General features: G+C 37.6%; 1 protein-coding gene across 7 annotated transcripts in view; it reads right to left on the reverse strand.

The window, feature by feature from the left end:
- The window catches only part of LOC139969765 (uncharacterized), a 69401-nt gene that overhangs the window by 37018 nt on the left and 4888 nt on the right, over positions 1–27495 (reverse strand). The window contains exon 2 of one of the 7 annotated variants that reach the window (XM_071975004.1): positions 26221–26301. The exons of 3 other annotated variants lie outside the window; for them this stretch is intronic. The gene's annotated coding sequence lies outside the window, so the exon portion shown is untranslated. Of the gene's footprint in view, positions 1–1637; positions 1819–10514; positions 11114–12849; positions 13485–26220; positions 26302–27495 lie in introns of those variants that run through there. 3 more of the 7 variants (XM_071975010.1, XM_071975005.1, XM_071975006.1) reach the window with 3 other exon arrangements.

Below are 27495 nucleotides of genomic sequence, written 5' to 3' on the forward strand. Positions count from 1 at the left end.
CAGAGATTATTGACAGTTAATTTAAAAGCAAACATTGAAAATATATCACATTTCAAGGATAAATCGAAATGAGGAAAGTTAAGGCTTTTGAAGAACATTTGGGATGGTGACATCACAGACCCCCTGCACCTACAATATGAGATCCATTCCCTGGACTTATCTAGCTAGGGGTCCGTCGGTCAAAGTCAACCACACCTCAAGTTACCATAGGAACTGAGACACTTAAGATGGATATTTTACGACTAAACTTTCTGGAATATTCTTCTTTTTAGGATAGCCAGTCTTCCATATTCTGCCCAATTATAGAAATACCCCTTTAAAGTGTTCCACCCAATTTTGATTTTGTGATCACAAATTACTGTACTTGGCAGTAATATGAGCAATTTATTTAATATAAAAAAAAACAGTTTATTTTTTTGGTATCTTCACATTTTCTATACAAAAAGTAGCCCAAATGTGAATACTCTGATATCAGGTAAAAACTTGATATATTTGTAGTAAATTTTAAACCACTTACTGTCACTTGACAAACAGTTAAGTTGCAAGTTCTCTCACATTTTCATTTCGATATATTTATACTTTAGAAACAGGAAATTTTTGTTTTGTTACAAAAGTGACTCTTCCTCGAAAGGTACGAAGGTTTCTTCACATTTTACATTTATATCTAAAGTGTGAGCAGTCGTGAAGTTTATTTTTGTTACTTTTGTGTTCATTTCTTTATAATATACCAATTATGTAGAAACAAGTTTATGAGAGAAAAGTTGGTAAACATGCTCCATAGAACTTTTTTATTTTCTCACATATTTACACCTTAGCTATGTAAACCATGATGTTACTGTACATCGCTGGTAATCAATTCTTCGTGGCAAATTTCAAAAGAAACAGAGAAACAAACAAAAAACCACAATTTGACTCTTAATAGCTGAAAGAAACATCTGAAGCCTAATACAAGGTAAAGAACCTCACAACTACAGCAGTGGGTGGCAGATTTATTTGTGGAATCATAGACAAGGTCAAATTCATCGAAGGAATTAGTTTCCTATATTTTCGATTAATATTGCTTTTTAGCTGACGATGGCCGAAGAATTTAGGTGCAATAATGTGACAAATTCTCTACCAGAAAGCTGGCCAAAGGGACGGACTCACCAGTCCCATATCGGTGAGCACTGACCTGACCAATTTTTAAAATCAAATGTATAACTGAAAATGCAAATTAATCTGTTTTTTAATTCCTTTTTCAACTTTTTTTTTCCAATTATTATTCATATAATTATAATTATTTATAAATGCCATAAAATGGACCATTCGAGCATTGCAACCATACGAGCATTGCAATTCTTAAAACAAAACCACGTCCACATGTATAGAAAAACAAATAATGAATATATTAAACTTTGATATTTTATAAATTATCACTCAGTCTAATCGCTCCTGATATTAGATAAAAAATATAATCTGCTTACCTCTCGATAAGAATAATATAAGAAAGTCACAATTAGAGCTTTTACTGTTAAAGAAACGAGAAGCGAATAACAACGACGAATATTTTGAAAAAGTGTGATATAATGATATTTGCAATTATCACATCGGTCGTTTCATTTCTGATACAAAGACGAAAAAAATAAATATCTGCTTACCTCTCAAGTACAATACAAGTAACATTACAGAGTTCACTGCGACATTCACAAATGCCCTAAAAACTATATTCACAAAAACACTACAATGAGGTCGTCGTCACTCAGACTGCATCCATGTACCTCGAGAGCGTTGCCACATTGTGTTTTTTTATTTCAAACAATTAACACAAACACGGCTATCAAAACATACGAAAAAAATCTGTGGCCGTCGTCGAACAATGTATGAAATAACAATCATAATAAATTAAACCGTGATATAAAAAAATCCAACGGCCAATCAGGAAAACGTTGCTTTGCCCTCACTCTCAGAAAGATATCACCCATAAAATAAATATGTAATTACCTTCCGACGACGGTGCTTGCTTGGATCATATTTTATTTTTTATCTTTCTGGTAACAACTAATGATTGTGCAAACAATTTAAATCAAATCAATATTTTCGGCTATCATTAAGTCATAAAAAATATTTGGTCGCACGTACAGTACCACACTAATTACTTTGTGATCATTTTGTATTTTAATTGTTATATAATATTTACGTCCATCGGTCAACAATATTCCTCTTCGAACTATGCCCGCAATGTCATATCGTACAGTATGAGATACACAGTGTGTCCACACACACAGTGTCGCGAATTACTTGTTTACATATAGCACTGTAGAAAAAATAAATAAATAAATTTTGTATACGTACAATTAAAAGTACGTAACATTTTAAAGCCAATTTGTTCGCATGCAAAGTTTCTCAATAATTGTTAACGATCCTGATACTTTGCTACTGGCCTGTAAATATAAAGAAAAAATTCAAACTGTTTAAAATTTGAGCAAACATGTTACTATAAAAATACTTTTAGCTGGTGGCATCAGTTACTCTACTGTAGGTAGTAATTGGATGGCAGCGCTGCTTCAAGGAAATAATTTGTTATTTGTTTTCTGGGCTTGCTTAATGGAAGCAAAATTTGAAGGAACAAATTCAACATGGTAAACATTATGTTTGTGAAAGACGAACAGAAACGACCAGCTTGTTTAATCTTCCAATTCCAGATTTATCAGATACAACAACAAAAATCCTAACCCACAACCACCTACAGTGGTATGAACTGTATTTACATAGTTCAACATTATAGAATCATAACTCTGGTGCACTTTAGAGAAAGCATGGGTTATCACTCTCTTAGAGGCTAGGATCATGACCTCCCCCCCGCTCCCATGGGGGATCAAGAATGTAGTGCAAACGTGGGAGGGGGGTCATTTGAACCCCAGTAATATGCCACATTGTCACTTGCACATAAACACAGAATGGCAAGAGTTTAAAGACTGGAGCACTGTGGTACCTATCAACCTTCATCATCAAGTTCTGTCTCCACAACCCCCCCCCCCCAAACACCTCCTCTTCTTCCTCCACCCCATAGCAACCTTAGACATGATAATCTTGTTTATTTGCATCTTGGGTACGAGAGCTGAACACACGAATCACTCAAATTTTTCAACTTTTGAACTGGTATCTCGAGTACCACACGTACTGCAGTAACTAAATGTAATAATAGACATTTTCATAAATTTATGACCCGGTTCATATTTCGTCCTTTTATGTGCGTCCATGCTGTTGACTATGTACCAGTACAACTGATAATGACTATTTTTAGTCGTCGTCGTACTGTAAAGCATTTTCATATTTGTCAAGAGACTGAAATTACACATCGTCACTGCATGAAGTGCAAGCTTTTAATCCTACAGAAGGGACGCCCCTTCTCGATGGAGATTAACTAGGGCAAGTCACTCAGATTAGGGTCCTTTATAGTAGCTTTACTTAACACTACAGTGTGTAACGTCCTGACTTATCTGGACCCATCATAGATGTAAACTGCGGCAGCCGAGATCGGGATTAAATACTCGTGTACTTCTTCCTAAAAAAGCAAATGTTTACCGTCAATTACGTTGTCCAAGGCAACCATCTGCAGAGATCCGATGAGACCTCAATATTTATATATATATTTATATTTGCATTTATGCAAATTAAGCATGTAACACAGTATATATGCGCAATGTCATTATGTGACGAACGCCATTTTTCATGAAAATTCCTCTGCCGGGATTAAAGCACTTGTGACAGTTCCGTCGCTACGGTATCACCCCCACAATGGCAGGTGGATTTATTGAAAGTAAACAGGATCAATCGATCGATCACCAGTAATTTACAAATCCAAGGATAATACAACAAATTAAGATGCTGGTAAAATTAATCAAAACTAAAGCACCCTCCTAAAATATGCATATTTGTTTGTTAATTTGGCCTTTTTTGCATTTTTGGTTTATCAAAGGAACATTACTGAATGCCTGCTACTGACTCTCTTCAAATTTTATACCAAACTGTCCCTAGGACATTTTGGGTAGTCAGTGTTAATTAATGAAAACAAATGTTCACAAATTTTGTTAACCATTCTTCATTATTTTTAAAGAAAAACTCAAGAAATAAGGAACAGTTAATTTGTTTGGAACATCTTTGTGAAGAATAACACTGAATAGTCAATCAATTATATAATAAGACCTAAATTTTATGTTCTAAAGTTAAGCTCAAATAACAAACTGTTATCCCCTGATTTTTGAGTTGCATTACCGTTTTGACTGTCAGCCACAAACTGTCTTGGGTAAAGAACAGCATAAAATTTGTTTTTGAGCCACATAATACAAGCCTTCCTGAGGACTATGCCATTATATATACAAAACAAAGAATACTGAGTGGGGTTTCACTGCTATTCTTATAACCAATAAACATTCCACTAATCCTATTGTGTTCCATGCTCAGTCAACCTTACTTAAAGTGAGAATAACAAAGGGAAGCAATACAACAACAGGTGAGGAATTTGTAAAAATTTGTAAAGGTTTATAGGACTCTGGTAGACAGATTGAGAATCTGTGCTATTAACAACAACAACATGGTTACAGCACTGTAGACCATTACATTACTACACACTGTACCCTACCATATCGTAATTGGCAATGCACATAACACTAGGACAACAATAATTGACATGCTTCTTTTCACACTGTAAAAGTTTCAACAGGTACAACTTACTGTAGTATAGTACTATCTGCACGTTGGTAAAGAGTGTGGGTGGGTTGTGGGAGGGTTGGGAATGGGGCCTACAACTTTGCTTAAATGGATATCTTTCTCCAAGTGCCAATATGAATCAACATCAAAGTGCACAAGTTGAAGGATTCAACATCCCTGAGAGCAGTGGGTGGGTGGGTGGGGAGGGGGGTTCCTAAAACTGTTCCTCTTGACCTTCATTCATGATCTACAGAGTGCAAAATATCCCCTTGTTTTTCACTTATGAAGAGCTAAATTACATAAAATAATGAAGTGCATTTAATTGAGTATAAGCATGTTTGATTCTGCATTTTATGTATCACCAAATGTTGAGATTTGTTGCCTACAGTGAAAAATCACAAAAATCTTGTTTCATTTTTTTGATGTGTGTTTAAAAGTTGATTTACTTCTTAAAGTTTTGTTCAACAAATTCTGTTCCACTCAGCTGCCAGCAAAAAAACAAAGTGTTTAAATATATAAGTAGGTAGGTAACTTAACATCTGTAGCATACACATATCTTACGCACGGTCACATTCATACATACCACGCACAAAAACATACATTACAATACTGTTCAAGGATATATATCTTAACTTAGAACTGTGGTCTCCTACCCCCGCCCGCCCCCCCCTTTTCAATGCGATATTAATAGTGTGCCACCTTCCTTATTACAAGCGCTGTATGCTCCGGCAGGTGAGCTTGTTGTAGATATATATATGGAAACCGCAATACGTATAGCAGACTGGTTTTCTCGGCAGACAATATCATAACGACCGACTGCGACGCGCTTCCAGGCCAACAACCTCACATTACGAATACTCTGAGAAACCCATCAAATTTGGCTAATAAGCCATACTAAACAGGAAGCATTAAATACAGAGAAGTGATCAATTGTCAGGTAGTTTTGCTGTACCTTACTTCCCAAGTATGGCTCGTCAAATTTCCTCGCCTTACCTTCTTTTTTCTTTCTAACAACATGTTTCATTCTTTCTTCGATATAATAAAAAGGGGGTCAACTATCAAATAGTGAAGATATAGGTGTGACATTGCCAACAAATCTGCTAGAAAAAGGACTGTCAATGGTCATAGAGGAATAGATTAGATTAATAGGTATTAGAATTACGATTCAAATTGAAATCGCAGAGAACGAGGAAAGACACAAACAACTCGAGACGTTTTTCAAGCAGATCTGTTTCTCGATTATTTGCGAAAACTTTAATCAAAAATAAATTTATTTTTGACGGAATTAGATGATCTTGTCAAACAGGATGAGATGTTATAAATGTACAATATGTCTTTTTCATATTCTGGTTGACCGGTCTTAAAGGTCAACGTCAGTCAAAATTCTCGTACAGTATAGTTCAACATTCGAGCGCTATATTCTACATTTGCCTTTAAATAGTTTTATCTCTGGAACGCTCCTTTAAGGCGGACTCTACGATTGTCATGACGTCAGCAACATGGTACTGTTATTATAATATTAATTCATTGTTTATTCATTCTAAAAACTCAAACACGGGTTCTTTGGCCTTTGGATACAACATTCAGCAAGTTGTTATACACTGTCAACATATTATCCAAGGCTGTTATAAAAACTCAAAATGTTTTCCTACAGAATTCTGTGTTGCCAGACATGTGTCACAGGACTTGACGTAACTTGCTCTGTGTATCAGACTAGATATAGTCTGGTCACTTCTTAATTGATATGTGGCAGACGTTCTAAGATACGCTATTTCTCAAACATCAAAAGTCATCAAGAGATAATATAGCCTTGAACGGTTTACAAAAATACCAAAATCAATTTTGTAACCTAAGTCACCCACCACCCACCCAACCCTTTTAAGCAAATCAAAGATTGCAAATTGCCAACAGCCCAAAGAAATACTAAAAAAATATCCACATGAAGAATTACACACTGGTTCTAAATATAGAGACTCTATGATCTGAAAAAAAAACACATATATATATATATATATTATTGTATATATCTATACATAACATGTACAAAGTGAATAGAGTTGTACGTTGAGTACAAACTAGATTGTAGCATATTTGCCTGTACTCTAGTACTCATCCTCACAGGTTTGCACTCGTTCTTTTCAGGCCGATAGCCCGAGTAACCGAGTGGGGGCAAATCAATGCAGGAGGATCACCATCCTGGGAGAGGGGTGTTAGGGGAAGGGGAGGGAGGGGGAGGTTTCCCCCTCCCCTTTGAGAATTTTTTTCTCCTCTCAGGGGGTCAAGATGCCTACGTGCCTGATTCTCTTACTCGTACAGATACTGTTGCAATATTCTAAAGTATTCAAACTGGTTCTGGTACTCTGGTACTCCTGCAGCATGCATTCCATGGCAGATTCTACTTTTGTGCTTAAAAATTACTGCAGGGCTTCTACTACAATTATGCCTGATAAATTCCAAGTTGCGAGTAACGTAAAAATTTGAAATGAAAATTCTCAATCGTTAAAGAGGAGGGGATATATAGAATCGAATTTAGAATTGAAAATTTAGACACATTTAAAATCGGCACTAAAGTGACTTGCTCTGCTGTATTAAAAGAAATTTTTTCTTTTTTTATTTAAAAAAAAATGCAGTTCAAACATCCGGCTTTATCATGCAACGCCGCAACAAGCTAAATTGCACAAGGGGCTGGATTTTTGTGTCTGATTGTGCAAGAACCGTCACGATTTTTCTTGAGGTTCAATCAAAATAAACACGAGTGAATATATGTTACTTGTCCGTCTGACACTTAAGGTCGACAGGAAAAACACAAAACTTGTAAATTAATTCAAACAAATAAATTAGATAGATACTAGAGTTCATATATATATATATATCCCAACGAAACCAACACGGGCTACTTATGAAGTGAAAAGGCCCTCCTGTGGCTTATTGCATACTGTTCTAATTCAACTGTTTTATGCTAGTAATTTTACACTCTTACGTTCTTCCTTGTTTTATGCTATGTATACAACCATACCCATTTGAGACAAGTGATTAGCTCTCGCCTTGCTTCTGAGAAGCACTCTGACAAATATACAGTATTCCCTTGCATTTGAAACACACAGATACCTTGAAAACAACTATGTGACTAACATTGCAACAAAATTGTCCCTGGAAACTTCGGGCGAGGTGCACGCTGGCTCAAACATAGTTGTCAGTGTGTTGCTTGCAAAACAGCAACATTTGTCCATTTGTGTAGTAGCTCAGGTTTAACTTATAAGTTGCTTCGGATCAAACCAACCACTTTCAAACAGTCCTACTTTTTAAGAAAGGAGCTGGGTCCGTCCTGATTTTATATGGGGTGGGAGGGGGGCATGGCCATTACAAACGTCGTAAATGATGACTTTTAATTAATTCTGTAAGTTTCACGACACCCGCTGGCTGTTGTTCGAATAAAAATTATACATTCAAATGGAACTATGACTTCAAACCTCGATCCAAGATAATTTATTCACAAAATTGCAAATTTGATTACGAATAATTAGAATAATTAAGGATCCCACTTGATACTGCAAATGTCATCGCCTGGACACTTTTAAAATAGTAAAGAACAATTTTTTTTGTTTAACTTCCCCTTTCTGTCATTATTTGGAATTAATGAAAGTCCAAAGTTCTTTTCAAGCTTTCAATAGATTTTTCTTATGTGATGTGGGATGGGTGGGTGGGTGTGGGGGTGGTGGGTGAGGGGGTCACAAACTGAAAAAGCCTCTATATAGAACTAACAGTGCACAAGATCATTGTGCCAAACAAACAAATCTTTACTGTGTTCCTGTATACATGTATATGTAAGGTGACCAGACGTCCCCGATTTTCGGGGACAGTCCCCGATTACAGTGTGCTGTCCCCGATGAATAAGTGTCCCCAAAAATGTCCCCGATTCGTCAAAATGTTCAGGAATTTTGAAAATATCCCACATTATTAGTAAAATAATTGTAATAACAAAATTTATAGTCAAGTGTACAGTCGCAGAACGGAACTTATAACCAATATTTCAGGTGGGACAGTGTAAAGTGGAAACACTGTTAAAAATACGCTAGATCGATCTAGCCTAGCACTCTTTCGACCGTATAAATGGCAACTACGGCGACACAACGACACAAAGTTATAGTGTGAGCATGAGCAAATCACAAGCTCTCAAAGAACCACGTAAAGTAAGTGGATTTCATTTAAGAAAAAGCTACATTTTTGAAAATAAAATTGATTTAAAAAGTGCTTCTAAGTATCACCATTTTACATCTAAAAACCTTAGGCACTTGAAAATTTTCCAAATGGGAGGGGGACAGCCCCTCCCCTTAAACCCCTCCCCCATATTAGTCACGCAATAAATGTCCCCGGTTCCAGTCATGAAAATATGGTCACCTTATGTATATGTGCCATCAAAATATAAAGCCACACTAAAGCCAATATACTAGCTTCAGTTCCAAGAATTGGATTAGCTTAGTCAACAGTTCACCTGGTGATACACACCAGGGGGTTTACATTTGTTCCAGTGAACAATGAACAATACCAGCTATTGTTTTATAATAAATTCTCTCTCACAAATTAGGACACCATCAGGGCTATATAATACACTAGTGTTTTAATAGTATTGCAAGGTTAAGCTCAGAGCTGAATATGTATCAGTAGGCCACTAAAACAGGAACATCCATGAACACAGTTGTCATGCAGTGACCCTGGTTTGACCTTAAAAAGAACAATGGGTGGTTTTCTATGGCATACACTAGTCACCTTCATATCACTCCATGCAGGGATTGTGGAAAGCAAATATTTAACTACATGTGCCAAGTAACTGGCATACTTTAAAGTTTAAAAGGTCATCGGATAATATACATCATATTGGCCCCCCCCCCAAATTTTAAACCTGCAAAAAAAAAATTGCTGGAAGTTTTTCAATACAGTAGTAATCTGATCCTCCATATTTTTGTTCTAGACATTAAAAGGAGGAGGGTTCAATCAGACAATTATATTGTCTCAGTGAGGCAGAAAACAAATATGCTGTCATGATAACAATAACATGCTTGTTAAATATCAGAGCCATTATGACCCATCACACCATCAGACCTTTATTTGACCTGCACGGCCACTCATACTGTAGAAATTTTCAACCGAGCATATTACTTTACACACCATCCATTAAACACGATAATTAGAGGAGTAACACTTGAACGATAAGCCTATTCAAACCAGAAGTAAAAACACATGCTTCTATATGCTTCTCAAAACGGTATCACTTGTGGTGATAATGCCTCATTGCCAATTCCATTCTTGAGACAGGACCCGGGTCAAAACATACATAAAGTACACCGCATCTTAATGATTTTTCTACTTCTGTGTGTGAGCACTACCGGGAATTGCACTCAGATAATCATTACTTTAAGTCCGCTCCCGAGAAGCAAAAATGGTTTTAATATGGTGGACATCATGAGACCCAAAATTTAATATATATATATATACCTATATATACATATCTATATATATCTATATAAATATATATATATATCTATATATATTTATACATATCTATATATATATATATATACAGAGAACATAAGTAACCCTACCTTCGATATTTTCCTTTTTTGTTGGACTATGTACTCAAAACCTCTAGATGCAAAAAAAATCTGTCTGACGGTCATCTCTAAAGTTCACACAGTGACACAATTGTTTACAGTACGGTAAAAGAGGCAAAAATGTAAGGTTAGTTATAATAAAATATTGTGGCAAGAAAAACACAGGAAAGTAAACCCAAATACAGACAGAAATTTGATCCTGCTTTAAATACTTACAAAAACTTATCAAAAGTTCTCGTGCCGTGACCTTCAGATCCGGGTTGCAGGAGAGTTATCCCGTTTTTCTGATTCTCTTCCTGGACACAAATAATTTCTCTTCTCTCCCCTTAAATAATCAAGGGGAAATAACCATAAACTGCCATCTGCAATTGTAATTCTATATACTATACTGCATAACCTACTTTATTTCCTTTTTTAACTTTTCCAAAAAGTCACATCTTGAGGGGGGAGGGAGAAATTTGTTTTTTAAATCGAATAATATACGAAGAACCATACGTGATTGGAATACTACAAAAGCATTCATAATAAAACAAAAACAATATGTTTCCTGTTTGAGATGCACGCCCACACCTTCATGAGCTAGTCGGGTGAGGTCTCGATACACACATATGCAAATTAAATTAATTTGACAAGGATTTTATGTTTTCTGTTAATGCAGCGTCTTCCGACTACAATGCAAATCCTGCCTGTTGACCTACATGTTTGCAGAACAATATTTATGGCAATCACAATTTAAACTGACATATATATCAAGTCTATCAATATGTACAAAAAGAAGGTTCAATCTAAATGTAACCACAGACTTCCAATATTCATACTGTTAAACAATTTTTTACTAATATTGAATAAAAACCAAATCCAGAAAATTCTGAAAATAACCACCAACTTGGTCTGTTAAGGTCCACCACGCTACAGCATATTGTTTAACGATAGTGTTATTGAATATTATTCATGAATTAACAAAATATTGCACCATATAAAAAAATTAATTTAAAAAAAATTATAAACATATATTTCTATTTAATCATGTGAACTCATGAAAATCAGTCTACCATGGCAACTATTTGTAAAACGTACAAATTTAGGCTTTGCCTAGCTACGGGAAACTACAATTTGGTATATTGTTATATTGCGGTGGACCTTGAACAATGATTTATATTGGTTATGAATGAAGACTATGGTAGATTGTGATTTGTTTGTTCCGTATATCGTGGCCGTACTTACAAAGTTCAGATCACATTTATCACTGAAACAAGTATGATGTGGGTATGATTTACTGAACGGAGTTCCGGGTAGAGTTCATTCGTCTGTTCGCACCAAGAATCTGCAACATATATACTATACGCTAATCAGCTAGGGATTTAATGCCCTCATAAAGAAAGCTGGATTTTGCGCGACATTCACAAATATGGCGATATATTACTGATGAAAATAACTAGATGGCAATTAGTCAAGAAATAACTTTCAAAACACAAAATTTATAGACAGGCATGATTACTAATAAAATCCCACATGCATAATACAGAAAGATTTTGATCCATGCAGCCTGCACAAAAATACAGAATGTGCCAACGAATCCTCCACCAATCGGATACGAGGAACCACAGAGACTTGATCTTGCGCATCCGGTTGTCCAACCCAGATAGCTCAATCTAGATGTGAAAGTTTGATTTCGTCTGGCCCTTTGGCCTTGCTTCACATTCGTGAACGCAAGAGAAATCGTGGTTTTGTTAACCACAGGGAGGTGACAGAGCGTAACCCGGGCAGGTTCACCTGTTCCAGATCAAGGAGTGAAGAACGAACAGGGAAGCATTGCGCAGGCATAAAAAGGTCACGATGATTGTTAATTAAACGACACAAGGTAACAAATGGATTTAAATGAGAATCGGGGTTGCGTGATCCTACAAGCGTTCACGTTACAATTTTGATTGCCCTTACGGGGTCAGGAACCTCCCGGAAAGGAGGATCATGACCGCAGGTCTGATCCTGATTATGCGAGTGTTCACATAACAATCTTGATCCCCATTGATCCCCCATTGATCCCCATTGTGGGGCCAGCTCCATCTTCCCTTCTCATGTGTGAAGAAGCCCTGCATTCCAACCAATGTTCTCCTCTTGGCCATTGGAGAAAATTGAGAACCCCCTTATCTAAACTATGCATTTAGTCAATGCAAATTAAAGTTATTTCAAGCCCAGATTCTTCCATATAATACATAAAACTAGGCTAGGTACCACCATTATGAAAGTGTGGTAGGTTCCATGTCTTCAAATCGCTGGTGCACATTGGTAATTTTCTGTAAACATCTGTTGTGATACAGATGCATATGCATCAAAATTAAAAATTTAACTTTGATCAGTTCGAACGGTAATATTTTCGAGGCAAGTGAGAGAAATGCTACAAATCCCACCCTCTTCTTTAATTAACCTCGCTGTCATGAAAGCCAAAATGCTGTAATTCATAGTTCTAAAAGTTTTAAGGAACGACATTCAACCTCCCCCACAACTTTTCGGAGGAAGAAAAAAAAAAAAGGTTAAAAATTTGACAACTTACATTATTACCTAACTCCAATTCTGAGTGGTCAAAGAGCTGGGCAATCCGCCTTTTTTTTTTCTTCGGCCAAAGTTTTCTTAATTACGTCAAGTTTCCCAAATTAGTCATTTCTTCCGAGCTTTCTCTTTTTATATATAACAAAAGCTGTCCGTTCGTGAGCACGAGTGACACTTAATAATACTACATATATATACACACACCGTCACATTATTGCAGCTGATAATTATTTGATATTTTGAAGCATTCTTTGTATGTACAGTAGAGAATCAATGTGAATATTAAGTGCTTTTAATTGATACAAGGATGTAATACTCAAAAACTAGAAAAAGAATTAATAAGGGGGAGGGGAGAAAAAAACGAGAAGATTCTTTTACGATCGTCGAGCTACATAATATTTAGCTCGAACAAGGAAAGATGAGAAAAGGAAAGCATAGTAGCTTTGTAATTACTTCAATATTGGCATTTTTCCTGGCAAGGAATCTAACTACCTGTGAACATTATCAGGAAAAGATGCCAGAACTACTAACAAGGAAATTGGTGAACAATGCCAAGTTTTTTTCATAATGGAACGTTCAGAACAATATATTACAAAGAACATTGTCATAACAGCTACAGGAAAAAATCGCTCTACAGTTTGCACTTTTCTTTTTCTTTCGAAGGACTGTGGAAATGATTTTTCGGATGACTGACGAGTCTGGTGATTTTTCGGCTGCGGTGGTAATTAACGATAATAATAATAATCATGTCAGGTGGCTTGGACGACAAGTTACTTTATCCACTTTTACCATGCGGGCAGCACAAAACATGTGGGGGAAAGGCTAATCGGGCTTGTACAAACTAACACTTCCTGTCCGGTTAATCGCTATCCAATTAACACTCGTAACTCATTACGAATATTTTTATTAAGTACTTGGACAATTTGAGAAAACATTTTTTGAACCCACACCTACGAGAGGTTAAGTTCAACTGCTTTACGTGCCAACACTGAAGCAAACAGAGAGGCTGTGCAACTTAATCGACTTCCTCAATTGGGCCCACTGGCCCGGTGTCCCCAAATATCAACTTTTTATCAATGTTCAGTATTTAGATCACAACATCCACCGATATCGATTTCAATATTTGAGCCAAAAACAGTCGCCTAAATTAGTGCAAACATTGTCGCACCGCAATAGATAAGCAATACAGCGACGTTCCTGTGTTCGCTTGTAAGTTTAGACCTGTAGATGGCCAAACATCCTATAATCACCAGTGTAATGCACAAACATGATACTTACCAGTGAGGGAACACTAAGTTACTCTCTCCACAACCATAAGATTCCACTCACCAGTATCCTTACTACATAGTGCATACTTAAAGTAACCATTGGCATTTCCAGAACTCATGAACAAAACAATGTACAGTATTACTGTGTAGACCATGCAGGTACTTGCAAGATAACACTATGGGTAAATTCCGTCGCACACCTTACAAGTCAAATCCTTAAGAGTAAAAAATTTAGAAAAAGGAAAAAAAATGAAAGCCTGTTACCAAACTACTTATCTACTACAAAAACCCTGTTGTTTACACTCCTTCCTCCAAGTTTATCTCCACGGCCCTTAATCCCACTTTCCCATCATCTTGCCTCTCTCTCCTTTGTTGTGTTCCATTGGCTCTCTCCATTCATTGCTCATTTGTCCGATTCAACTGTCTGCGTCTTTGAGTATGTTCTTAATTAATTCGTTTTTGTTTCAGCTAGTCTCCGAACGAAGATCCTGTTGGGATCTAAACGTCAGGCCCTCTGAACCTGAATTGTAAGTCAAATCCTTCTCGTTGGTAACGAGTCGTTACCCACTGAAGCGGCGAAAATCATGTGTCTGTCCCGAGTTTGAGGGCCTGACGTTTCGATCCTAGCAGACCTTTCTATGGAGTAAAACTCAGAAGAAGTTCGTCAGCTCTGAAGAAGATCCTGCTACTGCTGGAAATATTCCAGCACAGGCTTTTTGTAGCTTTTACAGTTGCTGGTTTGTTTTGTTTTGTTTTTCTCCTTGAACTATTTCAAGGTAATGGCACCTAAAGTATTTAGCGTAGGTATTTTTACATCAAACGGCTGGTACTTTGCTACTTTCACTTATTAATAAAGTTATCAAATGTTACAACTTACATGAATTTATTTTGATAAAATGCATAGCAGTCTATATGCCAAATACCACTTGGCAACAGTAAACAAAGACCAGCTTGTGGTATCCCCCCTATAGAACTGCTGGTATGAGTGCCAGTAGATAACATTAGGCTGAGTATTACTGTGGTAGTCTAGTAAAGGTACTATCCTTTTTTTGATATTTTACCTGGACAGTCACTTGACAGAGTCATGCATTGTTCATATTTCATCTGCCTTAAAGCCAAGTTTTTTTACACGCCACAGACAAAGGCGTTTTTGTTGTCAGATTATGTATGAAGTATCATAGCTCAGAAAAATATACATCTCCAATATCTATCGATACCAACATTATCAAACCAGAATATCAGCTACAACATATTCAAATCCAGACACAAGTCATCAGTTTTTTTTTTTTTTGTATCATATCCTTTTGTACTATAACTTTTTATGTCTTTTCATGCGACTGTTATATATGTACCTTTAAAATTTTATTGTCTTATTTGATATTGTCTATATACATAATGACTTTTTTGCTTTCTTTTCTTCTCATACATGGAACATATAAACACAGAGCTTCAATTTATAAGCAAGCCAAAAAAAGAAATCTTTTGTAAGACAAGACTAGAAAAGAAAGTGAACGTTAAGACACTACAATGTATTAAAGAAAATCAGGTAAGGGAAAGTAGCAGAATAACTTGTAGTAACAGACCAGAGTCAACCTGTAAACTCAGGGGAAGTCCCACAGCAGTATCAAGGACGACATACATACACACTGCTCTGTACTACGCATACTAGTATATAATAGTAGAATACTTATTAAGCACAGACTTCCTCCCTAAATGAAAATTAAGATATATTGTAGATGCTACCAAATATACTTGTATTTATAAACTTTCAGGTAAAACTACACCAGCTATCATTTCTTTATTTATTTTGTTCATGAATGAAAACATCACTCACTTCCAACAATTTGTTTGTTTGTTTTTTCGCTTTCCAAAATGCACTCTGCGCAATATAAGCCTCTCTAAAATTAGTTGACGGCCAGTAAAATGAAGTAATTTCACTGGCCAATTTTTTTTTGTTTTTGTTTTTTTTTTTTTGGGTGTGTCAATTACATAATTTGAGGAATGATAATCTTGGAGGCTTCCTGGTGAAATTTTGACTAGACTCCTTTTGGACATTCTAAACTGTATTGAATGTTCGTGTTCAGAGGGTAACTTATGAACAAAAATTAAACTTATATACTGCAGGCCTAGTGTACGTCAATTTCAGCTTCTCAAGCAGAAGAATCAACCCTCAGTTCTCGATCAATTATGTAATGGTGACGTTTACATCAATTCCTTGTCATTTTTGCAAAACATCACATTTGTTGTAAAAAAAAAGTTCAAACATTACTGTTCTATAGTATTAAAGATCTGTACTTTATCGTGGCCAGAATGTAATTGCTGCAAGGCTGACAAAGTCTTACGGTGTGATTGTATCCAAGACTCTAATTAATATAATAAATATCCTTTATGTCTGAGAATTCATACATCAGAGTGTGGGGGGGGGGGGTTCAATACCAACAGAAAATGTACTTTTAAAAGGTTTAGGCAATATTTTCAAACACACTGTTACGTGCACTTCATGATATTTTAAAGTAAAACAATATCCTTCTGTGTTTCCCAAACAGTACGTGACAGTTCAGTCGGAGAGCAAGGGGGGGGGGGGCAGGGCCAATGACTCTATGAAAGCTTTTCTATGTTTTGCATGGTACCATATCACCACCTCTCCATTTTTGGGTAAGTCAGATTAAAGGCGACAAAAACAGCATTGCACCAAACCTTATCATATTTATCTTGGTTAACCTCACACAAAAAAAAAAAAGAGCTAAAAAATGTAAATCTGCCAAACAAATGATAAAGCAATGACGTGTTTGAAAAGACCCCTTAAACCTGAGAAATATGTATATCTTTTGTCTCCACACAGGACCTTCCTGTCAACTGCCAGTGGAGAAAAAAATTTGGTGCTATCGGGCAAGATCAGGCTCTGAATAGACAAATTCGATGGAGTCTTTGTGCAGGGGGAAGTTGCAGGGTCACAAGGTCATTGATGGAGGCACCACAGCCTCTTTTGCTAGACTTGGAACTTTCACTGTTTTCACAAAGACCTTTGTTTACAAACAATAGAATCCTTTGTTCCTGAGCAGAGAATGGGACTTAGGGTTTATTGTGCATGAACTGCTGTGTTGGCATAAAGGGGTTCCAACACTGAGTGATTCAGTAATATTGATATATAAATATATATACATGTAATGTATATATTTAATGTATATGTAAGGGCAGTGGTGGGAGAGAGTGAACAATCCAAACACATTAATAAATGCATGCACTTAGACTACATGTGTTGCTCTCTCCAGCCTCAATCCTCACCTTCCCCCCTCTATCCTCTCCCTTTGGTGAACACATACATCTCAGAGTGGGCATGCATATAAACAAAAAAATTGTCAAAATTCACTAGCAGATCTGGATAATTGGTTGCCATATTCTACTCCTGACAACAGAGGCCAAGCATAACAATGCATTTTTTGACCAGCAGGGTTCCCACATAGCCCATCAGTTTGCAGAAAGAACGAAATACAGAAAAACACCATTGCAGGAGAACAGTCTTTCTCGCCCCCCCCTTTTCCCATCCCACTCTGTCCCTCCCCTCCCCTAGCCACCATCCTCCCGTCTCTGCTCACTATGTCAGTCAACAATCCTACGTATGTTACAGTTTGTGTCACATCCTCTCTATAACGAACCAGTCATTAGTTCAGGGCATAAGTTAGCGTTCAAATTCTGTGTAGCAGTATTGAATCTCCCTGAAATTTTGTCTCCTTACAAAATACTATTGTTCCTGTCTAAAGACAAAACAAACTGCTGTTACATCTCTTGCAATCGTAAAGCAATTTGACCCCTTCTTTTGAATATATGCATTTCGGCTCGGCGATGCGATACTGGATAAAATATTTCCTGAGTTTTATACATAATCTTTAAATCCTTCAATTAGTTGTCATCCATAAAATTTTCCCCCTTCCAGTACAACTTGTACGTGATCTGAAAACACAATCATAACCATACTGTACTCACGACGAAAGCTCGATCACCAATAATAGCCAAGCAACTTCATGTGAGTTAATGTTTAATTTTCATTGTTGGCAGAGAAAAATAGGGAAAAGCACAAATATACAAGTCTCACTGATGGTATGAAAGCAAGCAAGCAGGCAAACACACAGACAGACAGACCTACTTATATACACACAGCATATCTGTCTTCTTTCCTGTCCTCTGGTTTAATGATTGGCTGTTCTCTTCGGTTGGCCAAAACAAGGAAAAGGTGAACTTTGGACTTGGCTTTTGTTTTACCACAAAGTGAAATACCACCATTTTCTAGGGGATTTCGGCCACACTGGATGACTCGTACCGAAAGTCAACATGGTTTACAAGCAAAGTTAATGAGTGCATCAAATAAAGGATTTTAGGGGCTTTCTTAACCACACACACGCACAGACACACACACACAAGCATCTAGGATATTTGTGGTGAAATTGAATGGGAGGGCTATTGTTTGGTTGCATTTCAAAGTTGCATCATTAGGGTTGGGTTGCAAATTATGTTCCCATCGTTTCTACCAATACACCACAACAAATTTATAAATTGTTTAGTCCAGTACGACCCACAAAAATTACTGTATTTTTTGGGGGGGACATTTGTGAAACTCAATGTTTGACTTTAAATTTGTTCAATAGTATTCCTTGTTTTTCCAATTACACAGTAATCTTTAAAGAAATTACCCCTAGCCATGATATACTCACAAAATGTTTTTCACAGAAATTTGTCTATGCAATTTCAAGATGTAACCTATCGAAAATCAAAAAATGTAACTGAGGTGTCACATGTGCCACTTTGTCTCAAAGTAGCCGGTTGAATAACCCAGTCGGCAAGCAGTTTATGCCTCAGTCCACCACCCACCCATGTACATCGAAAATCTAATGCTAGCTGGCAATGTATTTTCTGCCAAACCTTCAAAGTTAACTTTGACCGTGAAGAAACTCTGTTCAATCTTGCTTAAATCCAGAGAAAATTGAGACACCATCAGCATTCTTTGTGCCTTTCTGGGAGTCATTCCCCCCCCCCCTCCACCCCCTGCTTCCCCCCACAAAGGTTCCTACTCAATGTACACACACACAAACATACAAACTGTACTATTAAAACGGTTCGTGAATCTGGTTAGAATTGCCAGGGACTAATTTAGACTGGTCATATCACATAGCAAATTAAATTGCTATATGTAACATGGTCAAAATGTGGTACAATTGTAAGAATACAGTCAGTTTGTGCATGTACACAGGTACCACAATATTTTCCTAATCGAGACAAAAATCCAAGAGATTTTCACAAGTGCTACACAAATTTTAACCAAAATATTATTCCCTGGAAAACTTGACTTCTCTTTATCAACCTTTGACCTTCTCGGTCTCCTAGACACATGTAAGTCAAATTAGCCCAAACTGCTGTACTTTATTGTTGAACTTCAATAACCTTGTCTGTTTATACTGATACATGATGTGAAAACTTTCATATACAGTAATATTATGTTTATGAACATCAAACCCACAGGTCACATATATATGCATATCACAGTATCACCCCCTTCCTCATACCAGCAACAAACATAACGTACACTACGGTATGTCAATGACCTCTAGAAACAGACATTCCAAAACTTTGCGGAAGTTTTTTTTTTTTGTCCGGCCAACTTTAAATGTGAATAGTATTGTACACTACAGTTCCTTTTCTTTTAAGACTTGCCTTTCCATTTTTGCCACAACAACACTGTCCGACACTGTGTAGTGTGCGCCTTCATTAGTCCAAAATTAACCCATCGACCAATCACAAATGTGCTCTTATAATTTGGTCACACTACTTCCAAATTCAATTGTTATATTTTGTTCTCTTTCTTTTTATGTCAACTACCTTAAAATATCAAAAACGGCCATCTCCGACCGAGCTTTTCTCTGCCGTGGATGACACGCTACCCCACACGCTGTAAGCGTTAGAAACAGGCTCTGCGACATTATTACAATTTATGCACTGCTCTGACTCTCTATCTCAGCTCTAGCTGGCTTTCCACTCCACATTCCAACCTTTTCTCTCTTTCTCACTCACTCTCCCTACATCTCTCACTCTCGCTGCTTGCGAAGACAATACCTCCGCACCTATGCGACTTGATAATACCCCATCCAATTAACGCTTTGTTCGCACCACGAATTTCATTCAATTTATCACTGAACAAACAAAACCTCTCATTTAATGGCATGTGAGCGTGTGCAGGAACCTTATAGTATAAAGTAATCTTAATTATGTATTCCATTTTGCGAGTGCTCTTGCCGTGCTTAGACAAATGCGCCGGAGAAGATACTGACTCAGCGGTGCACGGAGAGTAGTATTAGTAGTAGTAGTAGCTAGGAGAGTCAGTAGCAGTTGATGCTGCGGGCTTCGTTTCCTCTCCAGCAAGCAACTCTGTCTCTCCATCTCCCTGGATCTCTCTCACTTTTTGTGGTCACACGATCATACACACACATACATACACACATACAGACTGATACAACAGAAAAGCCCTGTGATTTCCTTACAACTGCTGGCCTGCGAGCTACATCTAGGGCTTATTTTTGCTGGAGTATAATAGAATAAAAGACGAAAAATTTAAGCAGGTAGTGTGGATAACGCTCGGGCGGTTCGGAAACGTTTGGTAAAGAGCACCGGCCCGTTACACGCTCGAGCTGGAGACCTTGGGTGGTTTTTTGGTTTACTTGAACTATTTATAGATACCAAACCGGAATTGAGGACCGGGTTTCAGAGGGTTGAATGTTTTCGGATCGCATGAACGCCTACCTTGGCTGACATTGCAACAAAAAGATACGAGGGGGTAGGTGGGGGGGGGGTGGAGATTTGTTTATGTACTTTGGGATAAATTCCAGTAATGCCAGGTAATTTTGTAGAACATCCCAATAGGTGGTGTACCATGACCATTTCATATTTAACGTGAACTAAAACTTTGTGAAATTATTTGTCAATCTACGTAAAAGTTCTACAATAATGTCAGTATTTTGGATATTGTTAAAACAAGAACAAAATTCAAGCATAGGAGAACTTGCTGTACTAATGAGATTTTTCTTTGTACAGAATTTACAGTAGACACTGCTCTTGACAAGGTACAGAAGTACAGTGGACACTGCTCTTGACAAGGTACAGAAGTACAGTAGACACTGCTCCTGAGAAGGCACAGAAGTACAGTAGACACTGCTCGTGAGACGGCACAGAAGTACAGTAGACACTGCCTGTGAGACGGCACAGAAGTACAGTGGACACTGCTCTTGAGAAGGTACAGAAGTACAGTGGACACTGCTCCTGAGAAGGCACAGAAGTACAGTAGACACTGCTCGTGAGATGGCACAGAAGTACAGTAGACACTGCTCGTGAGACGGCACAGAAGTACAGTAGACACTGCTCTTGAGACGGCACAAATGTACAGTAGACACTGCTCTTGAGAAGGTACAGAAGTACAGTGGACACTGCTCCTGAGAAGGCACAGAAGTACAGTAGACACTGCTCGTGAGACGGCACAGAAGTACAGTAGACACTGCTCGTGAGACAGCACAGAAGTACAGTAGACACTGCTCTTGAGAAGGTACAAAAGTACAGTAAACACTGCTCCTGAGCAGGTACAGAAATACAGTGGACACTGCTCTTGAGAAGGCACAGAAGTACAGTAGACACTGCTCTTGAGAAGGCACAGAAGTACAGTAGACACTGCTCTTGAGAAGGCACAGAAGTAAAGTAGACACTGCTCTTGAGAAGGCACAGAAGTACAGTGGACACTGCTCTTGACAAGGTACAGAAATAAAGTAGACACTGCTCTTGAGAAGGCACAGAAGTACAGTAGACACTGCTCGTGAGAAGGTACAGAAGTACAGTAGACAATGCTCCTGAGACGGCACAAATGTACAGTAGACACTGCTCTTGAGAAGGTACAAAAGTACAGTAGACACTGCTCCTGAGCAGGTACAGAAGTATAGTAGACACTGCTCTTGAGAAGGTACAGAAGTACAGTAGACACTGCTCTTGAGAAGTAAGTATAGTAGACACTGTAGGTTGAGTGGTTGAGCAGAGGTGACTCAGTCACCAATAGAAGTTTCTGTCAAAAGGCAAACTAGGTCTCTCTTGAAATAGCAGAATGAGAGTGCAGTAGTTGTGTGGAGATAGGTAAGTGAGGAACCCTAAGTATTTATTTATATCCACAGAGTCAGTTGGCTTTGTGATTCCATGCCATACATTTTGCTCAAATATTCCAAAAAGATGCATATATATAGATATAAATATTAATAATTTAGAAAATGCTGTACATATGCACAATTTGCTATACAGTACATGTGGAAGGCTAGAAGTATAGGTTTGCCCTTTACAAATACAAAGAGTCTTTGAAGCAGGGACAGTACAATTCAACCTCTAGAGGCATCACCTTGGTAACTACCTTCCTTTGCCAATAAATATTTTATGCCAATTACAGTATATACCACCATATAAGGACTTTCACATTCAAACCTTTTCTTTTCCTGATTCTCTTTCTTCTTTTCTTTCTAGTTCTTTTTTTTTTCATTTGCTTATTCTTCTCCTTTTCTTTCCACTTATTTCTTCCCTCATAACAAAAGCTCAAAATCTGACAAAGAACTTGCCAAAAGAAAAGACCCTTTTGTGGTGATTCTCACAATTAAAGCAAGCTCTCTCTCTCTTGCGCTCTCTCCCGATGTATAGAGATGATACAATAGAAAATCTACCATGGAAACCTATTGACAGATGGCATTTCTAGCTCGTTCCCAGCTCGTCCGCATAGAAACAACAAAAGACCCGGCAACTAGCCACACTACTTGTCCTTCTTATTTGGAAATCATTTTGATATATGAGCAGGAAAGACTGCCTGCTCTATGGTTGGAGCTTATTGTATTGTTTACACAGCCTTATCCTCCTCTCTCACTCTCTCCACTTACTGTACTCTCGGAGGCCTCTCTATCTACATTTTATTGTAAAATTGTTGAAAATAGTCATAAAAAAAAAAAAAAGATCTAGTGGAAGCAAAATAGAAAGAGGGGGAAAAAAAATATTACAAAAATCTGCTTTTGAGTGGGCAGCTGCAGAAAGAGCTGAGCTTCATGAGACATGGATGAAGAAGAAACAGAGGGAAAGAAAAGAAAAGGAGAAAGACAATCACCCCTTGTTTAATTTCTTTCAATTTCTCTGACGTGGTAGGCATGCAAGAATGAGTCAGGGAAATGATTAGAATGTGAAGGAGCTCAAGGGGAAGGGACAGGGATCAAGGGATCTACCGTAAATTGAGGATCTACTTTTGGTGTGGCATTTAGGTAGCATGAAGCGAAGCAAACCGTTCAAGTCTTTTTTTATGGGAGAAGGATGGACAGGTAGCTCACCACTTAAAAAGAAGGCCTACACCCAAAACGTACTGCACTCTTATCGTACAGCAAAATTCCACAAATTCTTTTATAAAACTTTTTGAGCAAAGTTTTCAAAGCGATCAAATTTGGTATTAATGTTCTTCGTGACAAATTACTTAGTTACACTAATATATGCAGATTTTCTAACCTTGGACAAAAATTCAAAAATCGTTTGAAAATAATTCATGAATCCCCGAAATATCTCCCCGACGTGTCTTCCGATGACCTCTGTGTCGGTATTTTTAACCGATCAGAATTCCTATCTGCATTTTCGAAACTAGCCTTATTTATAAAACAAAGACAAGATCTGACGATTTTTGTAGCCGGCCGTCCAAGAAGAAGAGAGGAGAGTAATGAGTCATAAGACGTGCTGTGTACTCGAGACTCCTCCGTAGGCGGTAGAATAACAGCGGGTAAAGTGGAGAACGCAGGGAGGTTAACATGTGTAACAATAAGATTTTCATCAATAGCATTGATTTTTTACTCGTTTTACCGAAATTCAACGCAGTTTTGTTGGTCGCACTAATTGAAAGCATCCTCGAGAAAATGCGTCACATCGAGTTCTTTGAAGTTTTGAGAATTTGTTTTGTTTTTCTCTCTCTCGTTCGACCCGAAAGTTGATAAATAATTCCCTAACAATAGGACTGCCCGCTCGCTAATGGGTCATTATGGTAATTTGTTCACATATATCTTGCTGTACAGTACCGCACAGAGTAGAAAATACTTACGACACAGAACGTGTGAAATTAGTCCAGGTTCTTCTATCCACCAGTTACAGTAACTGTACAGCATGGAAATCCAACTCCGATTTGCACAAACTTATCATTTCTAGGATTGTACTGAGTAGTACCGTAGAAAAACATGGAATAAATTCTCCATGTGTGCAAACTGGCAATTTTGCAATTACAGCACTAATTTAGATTACTCAAACTTAGATTTATTTTCCTTTTTATTTCTATGCTTTTACAGTAAATTACTTATACTGTATAGATTAACCTATGAATGTTCCGATACAAAATTCCAAAACCGAAAACTTATTTCGGTTCTCTACCAGGGAGGGCTAAGCATAACTTACTTTGCATTAGCATAACTTTTTGGATGCGGGCCCGGTTTATCACGAAGAAACAATTTACAGCAGATCGTGCAACCCAAAGATTGTCATTTAGACCAGCCCTTTGCACAGAAAGAACTGTAGATCAGCCTTCACTGAATGTTAATGAACACACCAACCCAATACAGCATCGTTTATACTGTAGCTAATGTACTGTATATAGGCCTGCTGAGTAACAGTAAATACAGTAGGCTAGAAATCCCTTACTTTGAATTCTTCAGACCCTACTGCCCTCAAATCCTTTCCCCTTCTTTACTCGCTTATTGCTCCCCTCCCCTTTGTTTCAATCCCCTCTGTCTCTTCACTCTCTCAACAATATCGTTTCCCCTCACCTCTAGCAATTCCTCACATCCCCTCTCTCACACCGATCCGGGCACACATCCTTCCTTACGTTTCACCTCATCTTCCCTATTCCTATCAGCTCACCATCCCCTGCAAATACGTTCAAACTTAATTCCCAACCTGTGGGTACGAAAATTGGGGATGAGATGACCAAAATTCTATGAGTTCTAGTAGTTAATGTATTGATAGTCCTTTTACAGCTTGATTTGCTACCCAAAGTCCCCCCCCCCCCCCCGCCAAAAAATATCTCAATTTTTTCTTTTCAAGGTTTTTTATTTACATATGCTTAGAATTATACAATCAGGATTGTACATTCACCATTTTTCAAGGGTGGGAGGGGAAGTGGGGGGGGGAGGGTAAGCCAATTTCGGGACCGACTACCTTCTTTGAGGCCTACTTCAGTGTAACAAAAGCAGAATCCTATCTACAGGTAAGTCCCAAAAGCTGCAGCATTTGTTTAGGAAAAACAATTGTTAGATGAAGGACTTACTTAAATATTCTATGGAAACACATATCCCACCCCCCCCCTCTCTCCACCTGTTATGTACTCCCAGGCCCCATGTACAGTACTGCATCATAACTTTTAGAGATTGCAGTTAATGTCATATACTTAAAGTACCTGTGTTGAGTTACGGATAACTGGGCAAAATGACCACTGCTACAAGTGGATGAACTGGAAATATTTTTTCCCGTGGGAACTGCTCAGCAAAGTCAAACCTGGAAAATTATTGTACAGTAAACTCTCACATTGCATGTATTCATGTTCGGCTTCCTTTTAGAACTTAGAACAAAGTAGCCCAGGTCTCTTTGAGACAGATATTAAAGCAGTTGTCATTAAACCAGTAGCTGGTTTGATTGAACTTGCATTGTTGTACCTTCCATGGACTAATCCAAATTATGATATAGGAAATTGAAGCACTCCACTGTTTTTTTTTGGGGGGGGGGAGGTGGGAATTATCAAACACATTTTATATTGTCAAAACTTTTAATTGACAACCAAAACAAGTCCATGCTGTTATAATCAAAGGATAACAAGACTATAAAGAAAACAAACTTGCACTATTTGTATAAATTGATTAAGCCACGATTCTTTCATACATGTGAGGTGTAACTTTGACTTAAGCTCAATTACAGAAAAAAAAATTCCACGACTCAATTGTCAAAGAAAATTAAACCAAAGCCCTTCCCCATTAATTAAATGCCTCCCGTGAGGTAATTCCCAGTCCCCTTTAAACCCTTATCTTAATTACCGACGCAGGGGGAGTTCCTTCCTTACGTCCAACAGGGTACTTCACGTACAAATTAGAGTATATGTCAGTGTCACAGAGTTCCTACATCGCAGCAGAAAAAAAGAGAAAAAAGAAAGAAAGAAAAGTTGTCAAATCGACAGGCCGAGGCAGGAAGTCAAGCCAATTATGTTATCATCAATTCAGGTGAGGTTGTTTGTATTGTTTTTCGGTGACATAGTACAGTAGTAGTTCTGGCTTTGTCTCCTGCGATAATTGGTTTCGACGAGCAAACCCATGGAAACAATGACAATACGTATAAAAAAAACGGTTACTAAGGAGTGGTATCCGTCCAAGAAAGAGCTTTGAGGATTTGAAAGTTACATGGAAAGCATTTTGTTTTTTCCCTTATCCTTCAAGGAATTGCTTAATCACTATATTGCGTATTGCATACAGTATTAGTAATATTATGGTATAACCTTTATATATACACATACCTGTACATTCAATTTGTAGAGTGTGTACATGTAAATGTTGTAGGTGATATACAGTAGATTGATACTATATTTAGATGATATTATATGAGTAACTGGACTGAAAGATTTATGCTGTATGGTCTAGCTTCGATAGTACACTACTGCAGGCTTGTTTTCAGGTTCATACACAGATCATTTATTCTCATCGATGACAAATGTTGCTTTCTTATTGGGTGGGGGGGGGTTGAGGAGACGGAGGTGGGGGAGGAGGTGGACGAATAGGGAGGTTGCTACTTCAATCAAGAATAATTCAGCTCTTTGAAATTCTCAAAATTATTTTTTCCTGTTAGTCATTATCCTGTAGTAGTACACAAATCAGCTAATACCAGAGACAAACACACCCTTCCCCCTCCCTCTGCCCCCTCCCACTGCCCCTCCCCCCTCATTCCCTCACATAACAGTTGAATCTCAAGACTTGGTTCCCCATCAAGGACAAGAAACTGGCATTTAAGACATTTGTGTATCTTTATGTAAAACATGATGCAATTAATCAGAGCTCTGCACACAGTATGTTTTACTACAGTAGTTCAAATACTGGTTAAGTTTACAGAATTTCACAAACTTTACACGTACAACAATTAAAAATAGTTGGATATTAATTTATGAAATAATTTGTAATGAAACACACGGCAGGAGTGAATTTGATATGCAAGATGTATATATTTTATACGTAAGGTTAGCCTTGGAAAATATATACTGTATGTTTGTAGCCGATTGCAAATTTGTTGTTCACAAAAAATAGGGGAAGGTGACACAATTTAAA

This window comes from Apostichopus japonicus, chromosome 7 (assembly GCF_037975245.1).
Source record: "Apostichopus japonicus isolate 1M-3 chromosome 7, ASM3797524v1, whole genome shotgun sequence".
Classification (NCBI taxonomy): Eukaryota; Metazoa; Echinodermata; class Holothuroidea; order Aspidochirotida; family Stichopodidae; genus Apostichopus; species Apostichopus japonicus.